General features: G+C 37.2%; 1 protein-coding gene across 8 annotated transcripts in view; it reads left to right on the top strand.

The window, feature by feature from the left end:
* The window catches only part of ZNF529 (zinc finger protein 529), a 40,516-nt gene that overhangs the window by 12,190 nt on the left and 12,482 nt on the right, over positions 1–15,844 (top strand). The window contains exons 3-4 of one of the 8 annotated variants that reach the window (XM_035023716.1): positions 13,507–13,528; positions 14,907–15,017. The exons of 1 other annotated variant lie outside the window; for it this stretch is intronic. The gene's annotated coding sequence lies outside the window, so the exon portion shown is untranslated. Of the gene's footprint in view, positions 1–7,945; positions 7,967–9,232; positions 9,277–10,727; positions 10,987–13,506; positions 13,529–14,828; positions 15,018–15,844 lie in introns of those variants that run through there. 6 more of the 8 variants (XM_035023719.1, XM_035023722.1, XM_035023717.1 and 3 more) reach the window with 6 other exon arrangements.

The following is a 15,844-nucleotide window of genomic DNA, read 5'->3' as shown; positions in this document are numbered from 1 at the left end:
CAAGTAAAGGGGAGCTCTGCTGGGCTAAACAAAACAACAACAACAAAAGTTTTTAAAGGTAAAGAGAGTGAACTAAAAAAGAGAAAGGAATTTATTAATTCCTTTAATAATTCTTAACTAATAATTAATTTGTTAAGCAGTTCATGCAAGGAATATATTGTTTATGTAAGGTTGCTCTCCTAAGGGGTGAAGAAGCGCTATATCAGTAAATTTCCTAGTCTTGGCCAGGAAATTCCATGTCGACTGGTTAAAAGTTTACATTGCTGGGGGTTGAAACTGCAGTTTGGTTAGGTACTAAGTCTTAAGTTTACTGACCACAGGCCTTAACCTAACTGACGCCTGTTTGGGCCTGTGGTTTTCTTTTTAACAATCTGAAAATGCTACCTCCCTGAATTTTGTTAATTCAGGTTTTTGAGTAGTGAATGTGCTCTCTTGCATTGCTGAGATACAGCAAAAGGATGTTCGTAAGTTTACAGGAGTAATTTCAGTCACAGATATCCTTGATGGTCCCATTCATTTTGAAGGTCTTTTTGCTCACAGTGTTCTTAACAGAAAGAAAACTTGCCTCCCAACTATTGAATCTGTTAAGTGGAAATAGCTTCTTATATATTTCTGATGTTGGAATTAATGCATGTTTGTTGCGAGATACTCAAATTTTAAGGAATCTGTAAAGAACAAACATAGTAATTAGCCATACAGAAATAATCACTCTTGATAATTCAGTGTACCTTATTTTAAACTTTTTCTCTCTGGATGTGTGGTTTTGTTTTGTTTTGGAGATATAACTGACATATAACATGTTAATTTCAGGTGAATGTAATGATTCAATATTTGTATATACTGTGAAATGACCACCACTGTAAATCTAGATTAAATCTAGAATGATACAATAAATCTAAATCTTAAGATATACACTCTAAGCAACTTCCAAGTAGACAATACACTATTATTAACCATAGTCACCATGCTGTACATTACATCCCCATGATTTATTTATTTTATAACTAGAAGTCTGTACCTTTTGACACCTCTACCTATTTTGTCTACCTCTCACTCCCTGCCTCTAGAAGCCACCCATTTGTTCTCTGTATCTATTAGCTTGGGGGTTTTGTTTTTGTTTTTAAGATTTCACATATCAGTGAGATCATATGGCATTTGTCTTTTCCTAACTTATTTCACTTCCCATAATGCCCTCCAGGTCCATCCATGTTTCACAAATGGCAAGATTTCCTTCCTTTTTTTAAAGATTTTTATTTATTTGAGAGAGAGCGAGCACATGAGAGGGTCAGAGGGAGAAGCAGACTCCCTGCCGAGCAGAGAGCCCGATGCGGGACTCGATCCAGGGACTCCAGGATCATGACCTGAGCCGAAGGCAGTCGCTTAACCAACTGAGCCACCCAGGTGCCCAATTTCCTTCCTTTTTATAGCCAAATAATATTATATTCTATTATATGTATTTGTGTGTGTGTGTCCCACATTTTCTTTATCCATTCATTCATCTAGCTTTGTTTCTTGAGATTCCTTTAGCTTTAAGGTCTTTTGTGGTTCCATAAAATTTTCAGGAGTGTTTGTTGTATTTCTGTGAAAAATGTCTTTGGAATTTTGATAGGGATGCGTTGAATCTATCTTTTGTGGTAGTCTAGATATTTTAGTTTAAATGTTTTATTTATTTATTTGTCAGAGCACAAGCAGAGGGAGCAGCAGGCAGAGGGAGGAGGTGGCTCCTGCTGAGCAAGGAGCCCTATACGGGACTTGATCCCAGCATCCTGGGATCATGACCTGAGCCGAAGGCAGCTGCTTAACTGATTGTGCCATCCAGGCGTCCCCATAGTCTAGATATTTTAACACTATTAATTTTTTCTGGGGCACCTGAGTGGCTGGGTTGGTTAAGCATCTGCCTTCAGCTCAGGTCATGATCTCAGTGTCCTGGGATCAAGCCCTGCATTGGGCTCTCCGTTCAGCAGGGAGTCTGCTTCTCCCTCTCACTCTCCCTCTGTGGTCTCTCTCTCAAATAAATAAAATCTTAAAAAAACCAAACAACTCAAAACAGTATTAATTCTTCCAATCCATGAACATGGATTACCTTTCCATTTATCTATGTCTTTCTCAATTTCTTTCATCAATGTCTTACAGTTTTCAGTGTACAGTTCCTTCACCTTTTTGGCTAAATTTATTCCTAGGTATTTTATTATTTTTGATGCAATTGTAATAGGGTTGTTTTAAAAATTTCGTTCCGGGGCACCTGGGTGGCTCAGCCGTTAAGCGTCTGCCTTCAGCTCAGGTCATGATCTCAGGGTCCTGGGATCGAGCCCCGCATCAGGCTCCCTGCTCCGCGGAAAGCCTGCTTCTCCCTCTCCCACTCCCCTTGCTTGTGTTCCGAACCTCTCTCACTGTGTCTCTCTCTGTCAAATAAATAAAATCTTTTAAAAATAATAAAAATTAAAAAAAAATAAAAAATAAAAAAAAATAAAAATTTTGTTCTGATCATTAGCATATAGAAATGCAACCTATTTATGTATATTAATTTTGTATTCTGCATCTTTACTGAATTTATTTATTAATTCTAAGAGTTTTGTTTTGTTTTTGTTGTAGTCTTTAGCGTTTTCTATAGATAATAGCATGTCTCTGCAAATAGTGACAGTTTGATGTCTTCCTTTCTGATTTGGATGCCTTTAATTTTTTTTCTTACCTAATTGCTCTGGCTAGAACTTCTAATACTGAATAAAAGTGGTAAGAGTGGGCATCCTTTCTTGTTCCTGATCTTGGAGGAAAAGCTTTCAGATTTTCACCATTGAGTGTGATCTTAGCTATGTGTTTGTCTTATATGACATTTATTATGTTGAAGTATGTTCCCTCAGTACCCACTTTATTGCATTTTTAACAAATCAATGTTGAGTTTTGTCAAATGCTTTTTCTGCATCTATTGAGATGATCATGTGGCTTTTATCCTTAATTTTTTATCTTTTTACCCTTCATTTTGTTAATCCTTCATTGTGTGTCAGTTGATTAATTTGTAGATGTGGAAGCATCCTAGTATCCTTGCAATAAATCTCACTTGATCATGGTATATGATCCTTTTAATATATTGTTGAATTCATTTTGCTATTTTGTTGAGGGTATTTGCAGCTGGGTATGTTTTTTATTTTGTTCTGCCAACAGGACATTTGGCACATGAATTTGCCACATAAAAGAGACAAAATTACAGTTTTATCGTATGTCTAGGCATGTAGTTATAAGTAGATAGTGGCAGTGGTCACCATGTGATTTGACACTTCTAAGTATTCAAGACTTTTGGAATTTCAGTTACCTGGGGAACAAATTATGAATTAAGACTGCTATTCAGAATTCCATATTTTTCAGAGATTTTTCAGAGTCTTTCATAGGACATAGGAATGAACTGGGAGATCCAAGTGTCATATGTACATCATTATATACATTATACTTCAAAGGACAGATTTATAGAAACAAATAAGTATGCAGTAACTCCTGTGTTGGACATAGAAACAAGATTGAGCCTTTTATTATTACGCTCAGGTTGTCACTTATTAGATCAGATTCTTTGAGCTAGTTATATGTGTGCAGCTTTATGTGGAGGGCAAGAATATATGTCTTCCGGGGCGCCTGGGTGGCTCAGTCGTTAAGCGTCTGCCTTCGGCTTGGGTGGTGATCCCAGGGTCCTGGGATCGAGCCCCGCATCGGGCTCCCTGCTTAGCGGAGAGCCTGCTTCTCCCTCTCCCTCTCCCCCTGCTTGTGTTCCCTCTCTTGCTGTCTCTCTCTGTCAAATAAATAAATAAAATCTTAAAAAAAAAAAAATGTCTTCCTTTGCTTTTTGAGAATCTTTGTGACAAATATTATTAATGAGGAAGAACTGAAATCTGAAGATTGGACACTTAAATGAGTTAACATGACATGGAAGCACAGACTTAAGAATCTCGAATTTTACTCTAAGAAAAAGAAGCACAAAGGGAATTTTTAAAAATAATAATGAGGGTGCCTGGGTGGCTCAGTTGGTTAAGCGACTGCCTTCAGCTCAGGTCATGATCCTGGAGTCCCAGGATCAAGTCCCACATCAGGCTCCCTGCTCAGCGGGGAGTCTGCTTCTTCCTCTGACCCTCCCCCCTCTCATGCTCTCTCTCTCTCAAATAAATAAAATCTTTAAAAAAAATAATAATAATGAAACAAGGGACATGAAATATCCTTTACAAGTTCATTAATTAATAGGCAACTTATACTTGGTGTAATTAGGTGTTTATTATATGCCACTGAAAGTGCTTTATGTTTTATTTCATTTGATACATACAGGAACACTTTCAGGTAGGTCACTGTTGCTCTTCCCATTTTGCTGATGAGGAAATAAAGTCAGTTAAGTAATGTAGTAAAAAGTTACACAATAACAACCAAAGATAAAGTTAACAACCTGAATTTTGGATGATGGATCCTATGTTCTTTATTATGACAGGATCCAACCTCCAATCACTTTTTAAATCTGATTGTCTCACTAATACATCAAAAAATGTTTTTCATCAACATTTAATATGGATCAATGTCAAATATTACAGATATTGATAACATATAGCTCACCGTACTTTATTTAGCCTATTGCCTACTCTTATTTAGAATTATCATAAACTACTTTGTAATATATGTAGATCTTTATAACAGAATTTTATGTTTCTTAAGAATTTCTAGAAGTTGCATTTATAAGTCAAATATCAGATATTTATTAAGTGCCTACAATATGCCAATACTGTTCATGTAACTTGGGATACTAGCATTAAAGAGACATAGCTTCTATCCCTTAATTTGTTTATAATTGATCATGTAAATATAAACTATGAGTAGGACTAAAACTATGGTAGGGTATGGTAAGGACTATTTAAAAAATGAGACAGTGCACCCTTGTAGTTGTTGAGGAGAGATATCATAGAGACAAATTCAAAGCTATAAGGTTTTGACCAGTTTACACTAAAGCCATGGTTTATCAGAGTTCCCCAGAAACCGTCCTTAAATTTGATGATGTGCTAGGACTTACAGAATTAGGAAAAAGGGTGGTTATGAAAGGATATAGTTTAATATTAGTGAGGAGAAAAATCACAGAGGCTGAAGAGCAGGAAAAACTAGATGTGAGCTTCCAGTGGAGTCACACAGTCAGTGCTTAATTCTTCCAGCAACAATTTGTAAGAACACATGTGAAGTGAGCCATGGAATCTCACCTGAGCCTTGGTGTCCAGGGTTTTTATTGAGGGTCAAAAACATAGGCAGGGAACAACTATGTAGTTTACTTTAGCTTCTCAGTTTCAAGCCCCTCCAGAGGTCAAATTAATACAATTGTGGCCTAGGGCCCTTGGCAAACTTTTTCCTGATTGCCCTCCAGAGGAAACATCTTTAGAAATTTTTTTTTTCCTAATTGAGTATGCCCATGACAATTTAGAACCACAGATGTACCCTGTGTATCTCTTTATGTGCTGTATGTATATTTGTGCTTTATACATAAAAGGAGTAAGACTCTCCCCCCTTCCCTATCAATTTTCACTTATTGGTACAATTTTGCTCTGATTGACAGTACATGCTTGAGTGTAAATAACCACTAAAAGAATTATATGAGGATGTATATCAGAAATTTTAATAGTGGAATAGAATGGGATAATAAATTTGATTAATCCAAATAAGTCAAGAAAAGAGGAAGAGAGTACTTAAGTACAGATGGGACAGATAGAAAACCAAAAGGGTAACAGGCTTATTAAATCCTGTAAAAAGTACTTTAAAGGTAAAAGGACTAAACTCTCCAAACTAAAGACAGATTGGAATAAAAAAAAAAAGGAAGAAGCCATTTGCTTTTAATAAGAGATATGTTTTAAATAAAAGGATCCTGATATATTGAAGTTTAAAATATAGAAAGGGGGTGCCTGGGTGACTCTATCAGTTAAGTGTCTACCATTGGCTCAGGTCATGATCTCAGGGTCCTGGGATCAAGACCCATATTGGGTTCTCTGCTCATGGGGGAATCTGCTTTACCCTCTCACTCTCCCTTTGTGCTCTCTCTCTCAAATAAATAAATAAGGTTTTTAAAAATAAAAAATAAAGGGGCGCCTGGGTGGCTCAGTTGGTTAAGCGACTGCCTTCGGCTCAGGTCATGATCCTGGAGTCCCTGGATCGAGTCACGCATCGGGCTCCCTGCTCGGCAGGGAGTCTGCTTCTCCCTCTGACCCTCCCCCCTCTCATGTGCTCTCTCTCATTCTCTCTCTCTCAAATAAATAAATAAAATCTTTAAAAAAAAATAAATAAAAAATAAAAATAAATAGAGATACAGTATGCTAATACTATGAGAAAGTTGATAAAAGCTATATTGGTATCTCCAAAGTACATCTGAAACCAGGGTGTTATGAATGATAAAGGAGCATATTTCATAATAATAAAGGGATTATTTTTAGAGGAAGATAATGATATTTTGTTTTGACAAAAGCATAACTTCAAAGTATATAAAGCAAACATTAATAAAATTAAGAAGAAAAAATGTAACTCCATTACCATACCTGAAGATCATACCTCTTTCAGGAATATATACAACAAGGAGTCCAAAAGTCTTTGTGGGAAGGTTTAAATACAGGTATCAAAGCTTGCTAGGCTTTGTTAGTTCTGTTTTCTACTTTTTGTCTGTGGTAGCCAGGCAAGAGGTTCTAGTGTGGATGATGTCATCCCATCTCAGCTCTAGAAGGTGTGGATGAGGGAGGAAGATCTCCCCAGGGAATGTATGAGTGTCATAAATCCACGTCCAGTCTACATCAACCAAATGGTGGACTGGCTAGAAACCTTTTTGCTGCATTGTCTGTTGCCTACATCAATGCAGAAGGTCCTCTGCTCTGAATCCATTATTGGAGAACTCTGTTCCCAGAGGTCTGTCCATTGTTCTTACTGAATATATTGTGTGTGAGTTCAGCAAGAGGAGTTTGAAAGTAGGAAGATAGAAGGAGAAAAAAATTGTGTCAATTCAAGTCATTTTGGTAGCTGTAAGGCACATCTAGTCAGATAGTCTTTATCTTTCCTAGCTCTGGCTTCTTTGGAATCTGCTTCTCCTGTCAATGAACCACTAATGGACTTTTTCCTGCTGCTCCATTTTTTTTAATAACCGCTTTATTGCTGTATAATTGACATACCATACAATTCACCCATTCACAGTACCGTTGTGTTTTATAGTATATTCAGATATGTGCACATATCACCACAACCAATATTAGAACATTTTTCATCATCCCAAAAAAACTCCTTACCCCTCTATTTTCCACCTCATACCTGAACCTTCAGAAAACACTAATCTACATTCTGTCTGTTTTTCCTTTTCTAGACTTTTCATATAAATGGAATCATCTAATATGTTGTCTGTGTCTGATGTCTTTCACTTCACATGTTTTCAAGGTTCATGCATGATGTAACATGTATCAGTGCTTCCCTCCTCTTCATGGCTGAGTAACATTCCACTGTATGGCTATCCCACATCATATTTATCCACTCTTGATATTAAGGACATCTGGGTGTTTTCCACCTTTTGATTATTACGAATAATGCTGCGAAGAATATTGTGTTCAAGTTTTTGTGCAGATGTACATTTTTGTTTTTCTTTTCTATATGTCTACCAGTTAAATTGCTGTATCATATGGTAACTCTATTTTGAACATTTTGAAAAACTGCCAGACTGTTTTCCAAGGTAACCACACTATCTTTAATTCCAATCAATAGCATATGAACGTTCTGATTTACCTACATCCTTCCAACACTTGTTCTCTTTTTCTTTTTTTTTTTTAAGATTTTATTATTAGAGAGCAGAGCAAGAGAGAGAGAGACCACGAGCTGTGAGGAGGGGCAGAGGGAGAGGGAGAAGCAGACTCTTCACTGAGCAGGGAGCCCGACACAGGGCTCAATCCCAGGACCCTGGGATGTTGACCTGAGCCGAAGGCAGATGCTTAACCAAGTGAGCCACCCAGGTGCCCCTATCTGACTTTTTCTTTGTAGATATCCTAGTAGGTATAAAGTAGTAGCTCATTGTAGTATTTTACTCTAAAATATATTTAAATAAAATTTATCATATTAACCATTTTTAAGGTTACAATTCAGTGGCATTAAGTACACTTACATTGTTATGCAACCATTACCACCCATCTGCAGAACTTTCACACCTTCCTAAACTGAAGCTCTGTACCCATAATGACACTTTTTGATTCCCGTTTGTTTTCCTTTTGAGTATGTTCTATAGATATCTTGGTTGTGGTTACCATGGGAAGTATGTATAACATCCTAAAGTTATAAAAATCTATTTTAAATTGGTATCAACTTTGATCACATACAAAATCTGTACTCCTTTTCAGTTCCACTTTCACCCACTTTAGAATAGTGAAGTCATGGGCGCGTGGGTGGCTCAGTTGGTTAAGCGACTGCCTTCGGCTCAGGTCATGATCCTGGAGTCCCTGGATCGAGTCCCGCATCGGGCTCCCTGCTGAGTGGGGAGTCTGTTTCTCCCTCTGACCGTCCCCCCTCTCATGCTCTCTCTATCTCATTCTCTCTCTCAAATAAATAAATAAAAAATCTTAAAAAAAAAAAAAAAGAAAAAAAGAATAGTGAAGTCATGAATTAACATTTTTATGTATTTTATACCCATTGATGTAGATATATAACTATTTTTTATTCATATATCTTTTATATTCTGTAGAAAACAAAAAGTGGAGTTACAAACCAGAATTACAAAAATAATGGCTTTTATATTTTCCCCTACTATTTTCTTTATATCTCCATATAGCTTTGAGATACTCTAGCTTCTTTCATTTCAACCTGAAAGTCTCCCTTTGGCATTTCTTGTACAGAATGTCTAGTGATAATGAATTCCCTCAGTTTTTCTTTATCTAGGGAAAGTCTTAATTTCTCCTTCATTTTTTTGTTTTGTTTTTTGTTTTTTGTTTTTAAGATTTTATTTATTTATTTGACAGAGAGAGACATAGCGAGAGCAGGAACACAAGCAGGGGGAGTGGGAGAGGGAGAAGCAGGCCTCCTGCAGAGCAGGGAGCCTGATATGGGACTCGATCCCAGGACCCTGGGATCATGACCTGAGCCAAAGGCAGACGCCTAACGACTGAGCCACCCAGGTGCCCTCCTTCATTTTTTTGAACAACAGTTTTGCCACATATAAAATTCTCAGTTGACGGGGTATCTTTTAGCATTTTAATTTTTTTTTTTTTTTAAGTAGGCTCCAGACCTGAGCTGAGATCAAGACCTGACTGAGCCACCCAGGTGCCCTTAATTTTTTTTTTTTTTTTAAGTAATGTCTGTGCCCAATATGGGGCTTGAACTCACAACCCCAAGATCAAGAGTCACATATTCTACTGACTGAGTCAGCTGGTATCCCTCTTTTAGCATTTTAAATATATCATTTCACTGTCTTCTGGACTTCAGTTTCTGCTGCAAAATCTGATAGTCTTATGGAGGATCCCTTGTACATGATGAGTGTCTTTTCTCTTGCTGCTTTTAATATTCTTTGTTTTTCAACATTTTGATGTTAATGTATTTTGGTGTGCATCTTTTGGGGTTTATGCTACTATTAGTTCATTGAGGTTCTTGGATCTGTAAATCCTTGTCTTCACACTTGGGGAGTATTTGGTATTGTTTCTTCAAATAATCACACTGTTCCTTTCTTTCTTTTCCTTTTGTGACTCCCGTAATGCAGGTATTATTTTGCAATGTCCCATAAGTCCCTGATGCTTCACTGACTTTTATTCATTTTTTTTTCCTTTAAACTCCTCAGACTTGATAATTTCCAATGAGCTGTTTTCAAGTGTGCTGATTTGTTCATCAGCTTTTTTGAGTCAGTTATGGAATTTCAAAATTCACTTATTGGATTTGTCAGGTCCAGAATTTGTTTGGTTCTTTATTTTTTGAATTTCTCTTTGATGATATTCTCATTTGTTCATGTCATTTTTCTTTTTTTTTTAAGATTTTATTTATTTTTATTTGAGAGAGAGAGAGAATGAGAGAGAGACAGCATAGAGGGGGGAGGGTCAGAGGGAGAAGCAGACTCCTTACTGAGCAGGGAGCCTGATGTGGGACTCGATCCCGGGACTCCAGATCATGACCTGAGCCGAAGGCAGTTGCTTAACCAACTGAGCCACCCAGGCGCCCTGTTCATGTCATTTTTCTAATTTCCTTTACTCTTTTGTCAATTTTCCTTTAGTTCTTTGAGCATATTTAAGATAGTCGTTTTAAACTCATTGTCTAGTGATTCTGTTATTTCTTCAGTAATGGCTTCAGGGTATTTATTTTGGTCTGTTGATTGGATCATGTTTTCCTGTGTCTTTGCATGCCTTATGAATTTTGTTGAAAACTGGGAATTTGATAAAACAGCTACCTCTCTCAGTCTTTGCAGACTGGTGGGATGGGCCTTCACTTATTAGTGAAGTAGGGCATTAGTAGGGCATGTTCTGAGCCTTGTATCAGCCCAGGGTGAAAAAACAAGGTCTTCTTAGTTTTTTTTCCCCTAGGTGTTTACTGTGCCAATGCCTGTATATGTGCCTTTGCTCAGTGTTCCTCATACACCACCTGCTTAATTTCTAGGGGCACCTGGGTGGCGCAGTCAGTTAAGCATTCGACTTGGTTTCCCCTCAGGTTGTGATCTCTGGGTCCTGGGATTGAGCCCCGCATCAGGCTCTGCCCTCAACGCAGAAGTCTGCTAAAGTTTCTGCCTCTCTCTCTCTCTCTCTCAAATAAATAAATAAATATTTTAAAAAATAATGAATGTCTCAATTTCTAAAGAATCTCACCCCATCTTCTGTGGGCCTTACAGGTTCTATTGTATTTCTCTCCCTGTAATCTTCTGCCCCAGGCATCCACAGGTCTACAGTCCCCCTGCAGATTTTATGGACCATGGTGCCTGCCACTGACTTCTGTGGCCCTTTACAGCCTAACATCTAAGCTGTGCCACGATTACCTGTCTGAACTCCAACTCAGGTAAAAGAGAGAAAAGTCTATTAGGCAGCCCAGAGACAGACTGGAATGTTGCAAATGAGTTGTATTGCTACTTTCAGCCAAAAGGAGGGAACTGTGAAATAGGACAGTTCTTCCTTACCATGCCAGCATTGGGGTAAGGGGAAGTAAAAAGCCTTACAAAATTTCCTACTTTTTCAGTCTGGTTTTACTTGATTGAGCATTTACTTGTTGCTGTAGGTTTTAGATTTCTAAAACTCATATGAAAATTATTTTAGCCAATTCTTAGGATTTTGTTTTTAGTTATTTTTTGATTCTGTAAGGGAACAAGGATCTGGAGCTTTCAAGTCTGACATCTTGCTGCTGTCACTCTCATTGCAGTTCTGAAATGCATTTCCCTGATCACGATTTTTAGAATTTTTTTTACATGTGCTTATTAACATTTATGTATCTTCTCTGGAGAAATGTTTATTGAAATCTTTTGCCAGGTATATATCATTTACAAATATTTTCTATTCTGTAGATTGTCCTTTCAGTTTTTCCAGTAATGTTCTTTGATACACAAAAGATTTCAGTTTTGATGAAGCCCAATTTTTCCATTTTTTTCTTTTGTTATGTGTGTTTTGGTGTCCCCAAGAATCCATTGCTGAATTTAAGGTCATGATGATTTACTCCTATATTTTCTATGAGTTTTATATTTTTAGGTTTACATTTGGGTCATTGATCAGTTTTTAGTTCATTCTCATATATTGTGTGGGAAGGAGTCTAATTTCATTCTTTTTGTATGTGGATATCCAGTTTTCTTAGCACCATTTGTTGAAAAGACTGTCCTTTCCCCACTGAAAGGTCTTTGTGCTCTTGTCAAAAATCATTTGGGGCACCTGGGTGGCTCAGTCAGTTAGGCATCTCTGATTTGGGCTTAGGTCATGATCTCAGGGTCGTGAGATCCAGCCCAGAGTCAGGCTCGCCCCTCAGCAAGGAGTCCGCTTGAGATTCTCGTTCTCCCTCCCTCTGCCCTCCCCCCACACCCATTCTCACTCTCTCTAAAATAAATAAATAAATCCTAAAAAAAATCAATTGACTAGAGATACATGGGTTTAATTTCCAAACAGTTCCATTCTGTTGATTAATATATTTAACATTATGGCAACATTCAGTTGCTTTGATTAGGTTGGGAATTGCTAGTCTTCCAATTTTTTTTTTTTTCCAGATATTTTTGTTATTCTGAATCACTTACAATTTCACATGAATTTAAAAGTCAGCATGTCAGGGGCGCCTGGGTGGCTCAGTCATGATCCCAGGGTTCTGGGATCAAGCCCCGTGTCAGACTCCCTGCTCCGTGGGAGGCCTGCTTCTCCCTCTCCCACTCCCCCTGCTTGTGTTCCTCTCTGGCTGTGTCTCTCTCTGTCAAACAAATAAATAAAATCTTAAAAAAAAAAAAAAGTCAGCATGTCAGTGTCTACAAAGAAGCCAACTGGGACTCTGATGGGGTTACACTGAATGTGTAGATTGTTTTGAGGAATATTGCGATCTTACTGTCTAGTAGTCCAGTTCATAAACATGGGATGACTTTCAGCTTAATTAAGTTCTTTTACTAATTTTTTTTTTAAAGGACACAGTTTGCATTTTTGTTAAATATTTCATTCCTTTGGATACTGTTATAAATGGAATTATTTTTTCCTTTTTTTAAAAAGATTTATTTTAGAGAGTGCACATGTGCACAAGGGTGAGCGAGGGTGAGGGACAGAGGGTGAGGGAGAAAGAATCTCAAGCAGACTTCCTGCTTGACCTGAGCTGAAATCAAGAGTCGGTTGCTTAACCAACTGAGCCACCCAGGCATCTTGGAATTATTTTAATTCAGATTATTATTGCAAATGTATAAACATATAATTGATTTTTGCATATTTATTTGCATCCTGCGATTTGCTGAGTTCTAATAGTGTTACAGTCAGTGTTTTAGGGTTTTCTGTATACAAGGTCATGTCATCTATTAATGGAGATTATTTTCCTTCCTTCTTTCCACTACGCGTGCCTCTTTTTATTTCCTGTTTGTCCTTGCTATACCTCTAGAACAATGTTGATGATAAGAGGCAATGAGGGGGTGCATCTGGGTGGCGCAGTTGGTTGGGTGTCTAAATCTTGGTTTTGGCTCAGGTTGTGATCTTGGGGTCGTGAGATCAAGCCACCGTGGGGCTCCGTGCTCAGCCGGAGTCTGAGATTCTTTCTCCCTCTGCTTCTCCCACTTGTACTCACTCCTTCTCTCTCAACTAAATAAATTTTAAAAAAGAAGAGGCAATAAGATTTATATATCCTTGTCCTGTTCTGATATTAGGGGTAAGATCACTGTGTCTAATGGTAGCTGTCAATTTTATCATGTGGAGGTAGTTCCCTTCTATTCCTAAATTCACTCTCTTGTCATGAAAGGGTGTTGGATTTTGTCAAATGCTTATTCTTCATGTATGAAAAAGGTCATGTAGTTTTTATTTTTTATTACACTGATAACGATATATCACATTAGATTAACAATCTAATTTTGAATTCCAGGGATAAATCCCACTCAATCAAGGTATGTAATTATTTTTATATGTTCCTAGATTCAGGTTACCAGTGTTTTGTTTAGATTTTTTGCATCCATATTCATAAAAGATACAGTGGTAGTTGCCATTTTATTGTAATGTCTTCTTCTGATATTACTATCTAGTATTGGCTTCATAAAATGAGTTGCGAAGTTTTCTCTCCTTTTTTACATCTTGAAGAGTTGGTGAATTAGTATTCTGCTTTAAATGTTTCATAGAATTTAACAGTGAAGCTATGCAGACCTGGGCTTTTCTTTATGGGTAGTTTTAAAAATAATTCAAGATTATTCAAATATTCTGTCTTCATGAGTAAATTTGAAAGTTTGTGTGTTTCTATGAATTTATCCAATTCATCTGGGTTTTCTGATTTCTTGTGCAATTGTTCATTTTGATCCTTCGTAATCAATTTTCATTTCTGTTAAGCTGGTAGTGTTGTCCCCTCTTTCAGTTATGATTATAGTAATGGGAGTCTTCTCTGTTCAGTCATTTTAGATTTTCTAAACATTTGTGAACTTTTAAAAACTTTTCATAAAACTAGCTTTCAGTTTCATTTATTTTGGGGTATTTTTCCTATTTGATATCTTTACTCTTTTCCCAGTGACTTAAGGAGGGAGGTTAGATTTGACCTAGGTATTTACTTTTTTTTTTTAAGATTTTATTTATTTGACAGAGAGAGACACAGTGAGAGAGGGAACACAAGCAGGGGGAGTGGGAGAGGGAGAAGCAGGCTTCCTGCTGAGCAGGGAGCCCGACGCGGGGCTCAATCCCAGGACCCTGGGATCATGACCTGAGCTGAAGGCAGACGCCCAACGACTGAGCCACCCAGGCGCCCCTAGATATTTACTTTTAATTATAGGCACTTTAAGCTTCAAAAGTTTTCCTCTAATCATTAATTGCCTGTCATAAATTTTGATATGTTGTGTTATTCACAAGATATTTTCCAGTTTCCCTTTTCATTTTTGATGTGTTATTTAGGAGTGTTTTGTTTAAATTCCACATGTTTTTGAGTTTCCCATTTTTCTTTCTGTTACTTCTAATTTTATTATGGATAGGCAAAACTTTTCTTAAAAAAAAATTTATTTGAGAGAGAGAGAGCATGCGTCTGCAAGCAGGAGGAGGGGCAGCGGGAGAGGGAAAGAGAATCTCAGACTCCCAACTGAGCACAGAGCCCAACTCAGGGCGCTCAGTCTTACAACCCTGAGATTATGACTTGAGCTGAAATCAAGAATCAGCCACTTAACTGAAGCCATCCAGGTGCCCCAATAATAAATAAATCTTAAAAAATAAAAAAGAACTTTCTATTTCTCCCCTCAATCCTGTCAATTGTTGCTTCAAGGCATATGTGTTCATAGTTGTGTCTTCTTGTAGGCAGACCCTTTTATCAACATATGAGGTTTCTTTGTCTCCTGTAAGAAGTACTGACGTAAAGCCTGTTTGGTCTCATAATTAGTATAGCCATCCAGCTCTTTGATGACTACGGTATGCAATATACTTTTCCATCCTTTTATTTTCAACCTATTTATATATTTGGATTTGTTATCAGTTTGTTGTAATTGAATACAGTTATACCATATTTGCTACCCATTCTGCCAATGTCTGCCTTTTAGTTGAAAAGTCTAATCTATTTGCATTTAATATGTAATAACGGAAGACTTGCTTCTACCATTTTCTACTTGTTTTCTATATACACTGTATCTTCTTTACTTTTCTGTCCCTAGTTGGTTTCCTTTCTGTCCATTGATTTTTTTTATAGTTTATCATTTTACTCCTTTTTTATTTCCTATTCATTATACCATTTAGTCATTTTCTTAGCATTTATCCTGTAGACTTCAATTAAAAATTTGTATTTATGATGAACTAGTTTGAAATAAAACCATCTTTATTCAGGGGTCCCAAGACTACCCTCAGTTTCAATGATTTGCCAGAAGGATTCACAGACATCAGAAAAGCTGTTGTACTCATTTTTTCCAGTGACAGGATACAGATTAAAATCATTAAATGCCAGATATTCCAGGGACTAGAGGTAATCTACCAGGAGCTGGTTAAGGGCCTACACTTTGTTTGGAATGGGCAGGGCTTAAACATTTCAGACCTGCTGAGTCAAACCTTCACTGTACAGCAATTTAGCTTTAATAGTTTAGAAAAGTTTAGCTCCTATAACTGCTCCAACCTTCTTTTCTAATGTTTTAGTCCCAGATCATATCCTTATACATTGTGTGCCCTTTAAATAGGTTTATAATTATGTTTTACGCAGGTCTTTAAAGACATCGCAAAAAAGGAGGAACAACAAACACAAAATACAGTAT

Source organism: Mirounga leonina, unplaced genomic scaffold, assembly GCF_011800145.1.
Source record: "Mirounga leonina isolate KUSES-001 unplaced genomic scaffold, KU_Mleo_1.0 Mir_177, whole genome shotgun sequence".
Taxonomy (NCBI): Eukaryota; Metazoa; Chordata; class Mammalia; order Carnivora; family Phocidae; genus Mirounga; species Mirounga leonina.
The sequence above is the reverse complement of the archived record's forward strand: the minus strand, read 5'-3'. Positions and strand labels throughout refer to the sequence as shown.